This window comes from Macrobrachium rosenbergii, chromosome 2 (assembly GCF_040412425.1).
Source record: "Macrobrachium rosenbergii isolate ZJJX-2024 chromosome 2, ASM4041242v1, whole genome shotgun sequence".
Lineage (NCBI taxonomy): Eukaryota > Metazoa > Arthropoda > Malacostraca > Decapoda > Palaemonidae > Macrobrachium > Macrobrachium rosenbergii.
In genome coordinates this window covers 20,868,319-20,878,318 of record NC_089742.1, presented here as the reverse complement: position 1 = coordinate 20,878,318, position 10,000 = coordinate 20,868,319, and positions in this window count along the sequence as shown.

Below are 10,000 nucleotides of genomic sequence, written 5' to 3'. Positions count from 1 at the left end.
TATATTTATAGCCTTCTCGATAATGTGTGATGGACAGAACAGTTGCATTAGGTGTTGTCGGATCGTGCTAAATTCTTTATCTAGGTATCCATTTGAAAATATTCGAAGTCCCCTCAGGAGTAGGTTGCACCCTACCATGATCTTTACCGAGACATCGTGGTAGCTAAGGAAATGAGCATAATAAACAGCGAAAGTTGGCTTCCTATATACTGTGAAAGCACATCTGTTCTGCTCTCTTATGATTATTACATCTAGGAACGGCAATTTTCCGTCCTTTTTCCATTCTGTTTTGAATTTTATTGTCGGAACTAGCGTATTTAGTCTATTAAAAATTCATTTAAGTCTCCCCAGCTATTGTCCCAGAAAGTAAAAATATCATCTACGTATCTAAGCCAGATCAAATTGCGATGTTTGATAGGCAACAAAATTTCGAAATATTCCATGTACAGAAATTTTGTCGCCTATCAAACTACAGAGGTCCAAGTCACAACAGGCAAATAAATTTTAACAGCAAAATAAAGCTTCAGTAACGACGAAAACATCCAAAAGGCTACAGAACATCTCAGGTCTAATAATTCTTTTATTTTCCATTATCCCAAATCCATCGGGGGCTCTCTCATTATTGTATACTTGAATAAAAAAGGGGAAAAAGCAGGAGTTTACAAGATTCCGTGCAGCGATTGTAATGAGATTTACATGGGGGTGACAGGTAGGTAAATCTTGCAAAGAATAACAGAGCAAAAAAGATCAGTGCGATTTGCTTCAGAGTTCCGGGATTTTCCTACATATTAGGGACAAAGGCCATACCATAGACAGGAGTAGGGCAGAGTTGGTTTTCAAAAGTACTTGTCCATACAAAAGGAAGATGCTGGAATCTGCTATCATCAGTCAAACCAACAATGGAACCTGTCAGGAGGACACTGGACATCGGACGACATCGAAGGGTTAACCCTCAGGCCTCTTCTTAAGAAGGTGTTTCAGAAAATACAACCACCAGACGCATCGCCAGACAGGAGCTAATGAAGCCAAAAATCACAAGGGAATACCTTAATTTCCATCCTTCCTGGGTCAATGGCTACCTGCATGCCAACGAGACTTACTGCCACACCTACATACGTTTTGTATATATACCCTTGTATCTATCATCTGTCCATATTTTACTAGTGAACAGGGACACAAAAGGAAGTGCTCGAAATATATGAATGAAACGTTCATACAGTGTTTTATGGGCCTTTTTATCTTCATACATACATACATACATACATACATACATACATACATACATACATACACACACACACACACACACACACACACACACACACACACACACATATATATATATATATATATATATATATATATATATATATATATATATATATATATATATATATATATATATATATATATATATATATATATATATATATATATATATATATTATATCAGTAATTAATCATCAATAAAATGATGAATTAACTTATAAACATTAAACTTTCTTAATCACTAAATTTTTTTTGTCTTCCACAGAAATCTCTCCTTGCGTTTCAAATACTATCTTTGATGTACATGGTCGGAGCTACCATCGCTCTGATTATAATTAGTGATATAGTTTTAAACGTGTCGGAACCTGATCGTACGTATAAACTTATTTTTGTAACCCTAACAGGTAAGTATTAGAGTCTTCTTATGCATTATTATTATTATTATTATTATTATTATTAAGGGATAAATAGATTAATAATACTTATACACATTGACTTGTGTTCAACATGGTTTCAACACGTTGCATATATGGTTGAGCTTACTATTCATGATTAAAAATTGGAATAATTTGAATGATTTTAGTCATTAATTAGGGATTTTAAAACAACAAAGCTTCTGCAATGCTTCTGTTATGCAAGTAATATTAGAAACTATTGCTTTTCTATTTATTGACAACTGTTTATCTAACTCAGTAAACTTATGGCCTTAGAAAAGGGGAGCCTTTAGTTTTTGTAATTTTTCTTTTTTGTGATTGTTCTTTTCCGTGATTTTCTTGGTCTAAAGACCAAGAAAATCCCGGATTCATTGGCTGGAAGTACTCGGAAGTTGCTCATATATAACTTTTAATACCTTATTAGCCTAGATCTACCCAAAAGGTCTACACATCAACTCTCAATGTTTCTGTTATACAAAATAGATATGAAAACACGACCTATCATAAATTAACTATTGGCCTTCTACTTTTATGTTTAATTTTTTTGGTGTAGTATGTAAATTTAATGGTTGAATTAAACTATTAATTTATTATTGTTTTTACTATCACGTTGTTGGAAACCGAACCATTCACAAATTGGTCGTCGTACGAAATAACAGAAAAATGAGAAAGGGAAAGCCTGCATAAATTTAGTATTTCATCAAAAAATATTTCATGAGCTACATTTCTCCACCTAAAATCTAAAAATATGCTGAAATGAGAAATATTTTCCCTGCTTTAAACACTTTTTATCACTAACACACTGCGTTGGTGACCAAATCTTAGGTTTTAAAATTCCAATATAATTTTAACCGAGAAATTTATTTGCCCTGCCTTTATTTTGTACAATCCTATACTTTATCTTGGTTACCTAAATGTTCTAATCATTGCTGGAGGATCTTAGTGTTGATAAAAAAAAAATCACGTCCTAATCAATCAAGTTCTTCAGCAACCTGGACTGACGGATAAACAGGTGATCAATAAATTAATGCTGGAGTGAAATTAGGAATCGTGTGGAAGTGATGATACTGTGATTAGGCAAAGAGTGGCCAGGCCTCACCTTGATTAGACGTGCTGACTAGGGGCTCATTTGATTGTGCTGATTTGGAATCTCTTCCTGCAGTCACGTGCGCAAGCGCGTTTGCCTATGTTTTGTGCAAAGAGAATGACAAGAGATCTATGAAATATTGCAGAATATCGTATTGCCTAGTCAGATATAATAATATTCATATATGTATGTCTATGTATATATATATATATATATATATATATATATATATATATATATATATATATATATATATATATATATATATATATATATATATAAATAAAGTATATCTTAGTTTAACCAGACCACTGAGCTGATTAACAGCTCTCTCCTAGGGCTGGCCCGAAGGATTAGATTTATTTTTACGTGGCTAAGAACCAATTGGTTACCTAGCAACGGCACCTACAGCTTATTGTGGAGTCCGAACCACATTATAGCGAGAAATGAATTTCTATCACCAGAAACAAATTCCCCTTGTTCTTCACTGGCCGGTCGAAGATTCGAACTCGCGACCAACAAAGTGGTAGCCGAGAACGGAACCAGTTCACCCAGCAAGGAACTATATATATATATATATATATATATATATATATATATATATATATATATATATATATATATATATATATATATATATATATATATATATATATATATATATACACACACACAGGGTGTTTCAAATTAGAGCCCCGCCCTCTACAGCATAAACTAAAATTGATATGGACAAAAACAAAGGTAATTCAGAACAGTTATTTATTTAAGTTTCTCTCTGACTACTTAATATTTTGTGTGGCCTCCATCTGCCTGTACCACAGCCTGTATTCTTGAGGGGTATGATTTCAGCAAATCGCAAAAAAGCTGAGACTCGTACTTCATTTTCCTGAGCACTTCGGTCACCTCTCTTCGCAGGTCGTCAAGGCTTGGTATACCATCATAGTTCACTGTGCACGCTTCAACATGATCCTTTAAGAAACTACCAATGTTTTCACACACATTAAGGACAGGGGAGCTACCTGGAAATTCACTTGATGAGAAGAAATTGATACCAGTGTTTCGAAGCAGCTCCTGTGTCTGAAGAGCCTTGAAACATGGTGCCTTATCATGCAAAAATGTGACTTCTTCAACAGATAACACATTTTCAGGATCTTTGAGGAAAGGAAATACTCCACCAGTAAGCACAGTTTTCCTGAAGTATTCGCCACTCCATGACTGTCCTTTTTCATTGATGATCCACATTAACCGTTTGGCTGTGAAACAGAGAAAAATTCCCAAACATTGAGGAAATTTCACAACTTGGCGATAGTGCACGTCATCGCTGATATCATCCAACTTTGCAGCCCAAATGATGTCATTTTTATGATCTGGCTTCTTGACTGTGCAAATGAAGAATTCATCTGATGCAGCAACATGGAGAAAGTCAGCTTCATCCCAGTCTTTAAGAAATGATCCACAAAACCATGCACGATCTTCTCTCTGTTGCTGAGTGATATTGGGCTTGCTGATAACATGAAATGACTTGATACTAGATTTTTTCAACTCACGGTATACAGCACTATAGCTTCTCTTCTTTCCCCTTTTTGTTTCTAGTTCAAGTGCCAATTTACGTAAAGACTTTCTTGGTCTACCCACTGCCTCAGCTGTGATGTCTTTTGACTCCTGAGAAAGGACTTCAGGCCTTCCAAGATTCTCACTCTTTTCGCGATGACAGTCATATGGATTTTTGTTCCAGTTTCTTTTAACAAAGGATTCATCTCTTTTAATGTAGTTAGCTATCCAGGAACGTGAAATGAAGGCTGCGCCAGCATCCCTGGCCTTTCTGAAGGTTATAGCCCGGATTCGGTCAATCCATCTGATTTCCTCCGAGTCGTTAGCCTGTGTCTAACTCCGTCACTCAGTCTGAAAATACGAGAAATGTAAAATGAAAAACAGCTTAGTAGGAACTTAAAATAATGTTCTTGGAGATAGGCTGTAGCAGAAAACTTCATAACTTTCCATTTGTTCTGTGGAGGGGGCTCTAATTTCAAGAAACATACGGTATATATATAAATATATAAATATATATATATATATATATATATATATATATATATATATATATATATATATATATATATATATATATATATATATATATATATATATATATATATATATATATATATATATATATATATATATATATATATATATATATATATATATATATATATATATATATATATATATATATATATATATATATATATAGAAACTAATCTACCACAGTCAATTATAGTTATCCTTACCGATTCACGTTCAGCAAGTTGAGCTAATCCGTTAAATACCTTCAAGACTTCAGCAATAGATACTTGGGACTATGCAGCGTAGACATCTTACTTAGAGAAACACCGCTGTTCCTTTCCTTAGTTCCTTATGCAAGAGCGATTTTCTCAGAATGAAGTATTCTCAGTGATAAGTTTTCATAACTTTGGTGGAAGATTGATTGACTGATTGGGTGTTATCTGTTTTGATGGAAGAACAGGCAAGAATATAATTCCTTCGATGTATTATAGAAAATCTACTAGTATCTTTTTAGTTAGTAGAGATTGGCTACGATTCATACGAGCTAAATCACGAATATAAATACATACGATACCTGTTGAGCCAAAATTTCACCTTTTCAAATGTTTTCTTGACTAGTGAAATTTTTTGCCAGAAAATATTCACAACCATTAAGGAACACTTCAAATAAGTCTCTTACTTCAAATATAGCCAGGCTTTTACTTTCAAAGTTTTTAAAAACTAACGATCTCATTTTAACTGAGATTTTCTTTTTCCCTTCCGAGTTTCAAACTTCGAGACAGTTTATTTTTGCTGTAATCAAAACTTCTGATGAAGTTTACTCTTGCTTAAGGAGGAACTCTTTTTATACACCATTGTGTAAAGATTTCAAAGCAATGAGTACTCCTCTTTTTTTTACTTCATCTTTTTATATTAAAGCTGCCTTTTATTCCACTCACAGTTCCCGAGGATGTACGTATATCTCTATGGACATACTTTGGCACATTTTATTTTATATATAAGCATACACAAAATGGCGCAATTTGTACTTAAAATGGCAAGGCATACAGGAAATAAAGACAACATTTACAATTATTTGTGAGTCCCCTGCACAATAAAAGAAGAAAATCGCAATTCATTAGCAATGCTTCATAAGCCAGCAAAGAAGATACGGCTGCAACGAGCAACTCAAAATTTACTTTTACAGGTCAATTCTCCTTTATCTTTCTAAATTTTGCACTTCCGGGATGTTATCCCCCAACCGCCTTGCTCTTAAGTGTCGTTCTGCTTTTTTCCCAAGAAATATCTGAAATAAAAATACTTTTGTCATTCTATCCTTACTAAAGTTTAAGATACTTATCCCTATTTCCACTTGGAGTAACTTTTTTTTCTATTTAGATCTTCCCGTAATATGGGGTGGAGGAGACTATGGAGAGACAGAGAGAGAAAATAAAAATAAAACACCCAAGGATCAGCTGCATCCATGCTCCTTTGCCTTGACAAAAATGAGATGAAGTCAAAGTAGCCTTACAAACCAGGCCTTGCTTGCAAACGAAGGGGTCGTCTAATTGAGTGGAGGTTGAGTTCTGCTTTGCTTGCGGAAGGGCCATTTTTACACCTTTCGTAACAGTTACTACTTTTGCACAAGTCGTAGCTGTTAATGCAGGAGACTGTACCCTAGATTAAGGAATGTTAGGATAGGTCAAGGCAGGACGGTTTTTGGTAGTCTTTCAGCAGTTTGGTCGTATTGTGACTGATATAAGAGAAAAAAAAAAAAAACACCTACAGTAACTGGAGGTTGATGAATCTTTTTCATTTCAGTGTTTATAAGCATGTCTTGTTTTTAGCGTTTTCTCTTCAAATCTCACAATCTATAATAACTGAGACCTTCTCCTTCTTCTTCTTCCTCTTTGTGATTTATCTTTATATATTAATGTATATATTAATCGGTCATGATATTCATTATCTTATATATATATATATATATATATATATATATATATATATATATATATATATATATATATATATATATATATATATATATATATATATATATATATATATATATATATATATATATATATATATATATATATATATATATATATATATACAAATTGGAGTAACAGAAAGGCGTTCTTTCTTCTTTATCCATCTATTGTTACGCCGACGTTTCGTATCTCTTGATACATCTTCCAGGCTGAAAAAGCGATGAACTTAAACAGTACTTGTGTATAAACACTAAAAGGTATACACATTATATACCTAACACCATGTTAAAGGACAATAAAAAAAAAGGACAACCTTCAAAACAATTAAAAGATATTTTAAAAAATATTTAAAAAGTATTTAAAAAGGAACAGAGCAGCAGAAGGAGGACGGGGCCAATACGAAAAAAAACAAAAAAAAAAAAAAAGACACCTACCCACACCGGTAGTGTTAAGCAAACTGACACAGACAAGCAATGCAAGGAGGGGAGAGAAAGGGGAGGGGGGTTATAAACAAAGAGGTTACAGCAGGTAGTTAAGCGATGAACAGCTGGGTGGAAGTTGATTGGTGATTAAGGGCAGGGACAGTTAATTTAATCATAATGGATTCAAGTGTGGTTAACTCTTCCACGTATCAGGTTCTCCCCACAATACTAAAATCCTTAGCATCTACATGTGTCTTACAAATTTTGCTGTGATTCCTTACATTGGACTGCTCGGGATTGGATAATCGACAGCCTGTTCTAAAACCAACTTCTTGATGAGAGGAGATTCGGACTTTTAGCAGCCTCCTAGTACAACCGATGTAAGTGCCGAGATCACATCTAGGACAATTATATTTATAAATCACACCGGAAGTAAACAAGTTGCAAATCTTGTCCTTGACATGGAAAGAGATGCAATGGTTCGTGGGTTTATTGGGATAAACTTGAGACTGAGAGCGGGTAACTGTCCGTTGAATAGCCTGTCAAAGAGAGAAGAGTTTCTATTACCATTAGGACCGGACTTTGGTCTCCCGAACTACCGATCAGACTACCAACAGTTCTTTCTACCACTGGAAATGCCTTTTCAGAGGATAATTAGATTTCCTTTCTGTAACAATGTAGAATTTTTGAGTACGCAATTTTCTTTTAAAATTGCCCACAGTACCTTCAACAATCTTAAACCCAGATGGGTCCCTTTCTTTACCAAAAAGACCACGATATTCTTAGAGACCTTTCAGCAAAAGACGAAAATATAATCATCACTCGTCCAGACAAGGGCAAAGGCACAGTAATTCTTGATAGGTCCAGCTACATACAGAAAATGAACGACATTTTATGTGACACGTCGAAATTGACTAAAGTTGGCGAACCTGACCTTTACAACATTACCAAACCAGAAGACAAAATTAACAGATTCCTTAGAACACTTGAACAAAAAACAATAGATGACAATACTTATCAGGACCTCCTGGTAACTGGATCTACATACGGAATTATGTATGGACTGCCTAAAATACACAATGGCGGAATTCCCCTTAGACCCATTCTTTCCTCCATTAATACTTCCAGCTATAAAATAGTCAAATTCCTTGTTCCATTGCTTCAGCCCCTTACCAATAATAAGTAAACTTTGACTAATTCGACCACCTTCAAAGACGAAGTCATTGAGCAAGACCCAGATTTGTTCATGGTTAGTTTTGACGTAGAATCGTTGTTCACAAATGTTCCTGTAGCTGAGACTATAGACATAATTTTAAAAAAGTTATTTCCTACTGATAATTCCTATTTTCATCAATTTAGCAAAACTCAGTTTAAATCAATTCTAGAATTGGCTGTGCTGGACACAACCTTCATTTTTAATGGTACTGTTTTTAAACAAATAGAGGGGATGGCAATGGGCAGTCCTTTAAGACCAACCTTTGCCAACATCTTTATGAACTCCCTGGAGGAGCTAGCTATAGATGAATGTCCTTCTGATTTCCGTCCACTCTTTTATAAACGTTACGTTGATGATACATTTGCCCTTTTTAGATTTGACTACCATGCTGACGCCTTTTTGGAACATTTAAATGCGCAGCACCAGAACATTAAATTTACCATTGAGATTGAAACCCATACTTCTCTCCCCTTCCTGGACGTAACGGTAACTAAGGATGAAACTGGCTTCCATACTGGTATTTATAGGAAGAACACTTTCACTGGCCTTGGAACGAATTTTTATAGCTCGTGTTTTTACAATTTTAAAATTAATTCCTTGACCACTCTCCTTCATAGAGCCATCAACCTGACCTCAAGTTGGTCCGCATTTCATGCTGAGGTGGTTATCCTCAATGATTATTTTAAGAGTAATTACTACCCATCACTGATTTTCCATAGAGCTCTCAACAAATTGCTTAATTTGAAACTTAACCCCCCAACTTTAGTCCATAGTGCCCCCAAATTATGTTTGTATGCAAGATTCCCTTTTTTTACAGGACAATAGATTTCGGAAAAAATGTATCAGACTATTCAACGGACAGTTACCCGCTCTCAGTCTCAAGTTAATCCCAATAAACCCACGAACCATTGCATCTCTTTTCCATGTCAAGGACAAGATTAGCCCCTTGTTTACTTCCGGTGTGATTTATAAATATAATTGTCCTAGATGTGATCTCGGCACTTACATCGGTTGTACCAGGAGGCTGCTAAAGTCCGAATCTCCTCTCATCAAGGAGTTAGTTTTAGAACAGGCTGTCGATTATCCAATCCCGATCAGTCCATTGTAAGGAATCACAGCAAAATTTGTAAGACACATGTAGATGCTAAGGATTTTAGTATTGTGGGGAGAACCCGATACGTGGAAGAGTTAACCACACTTGAATCCATTATGATTAAATTAACTGTCCCTGCCCTTAATCACCAATCAACTTCCACCCAAGTGTTTATTGCTTAACTACCTGCTGTAACCTCTTTGTTTATACTCCCCCTCCCCCTTTCTCTCCCCTCCTTGCATTGCCTGTATGTGTCAGTTTGCTTTATACCACCGGTGTGGTTAGGTTTTTTTTTTTTTTTTTCTCGTATTGGCCCCCTCCTTCTGCTGTTCTGTTCCTTTTTAAATACTTTTTAAATATTTTTTTAAAATATCTTTTAAGTGTTTTTAAGGTTGTCCCTTTTTTTTTTAATTGTCATTTAACATGGTGTTAAGTATAT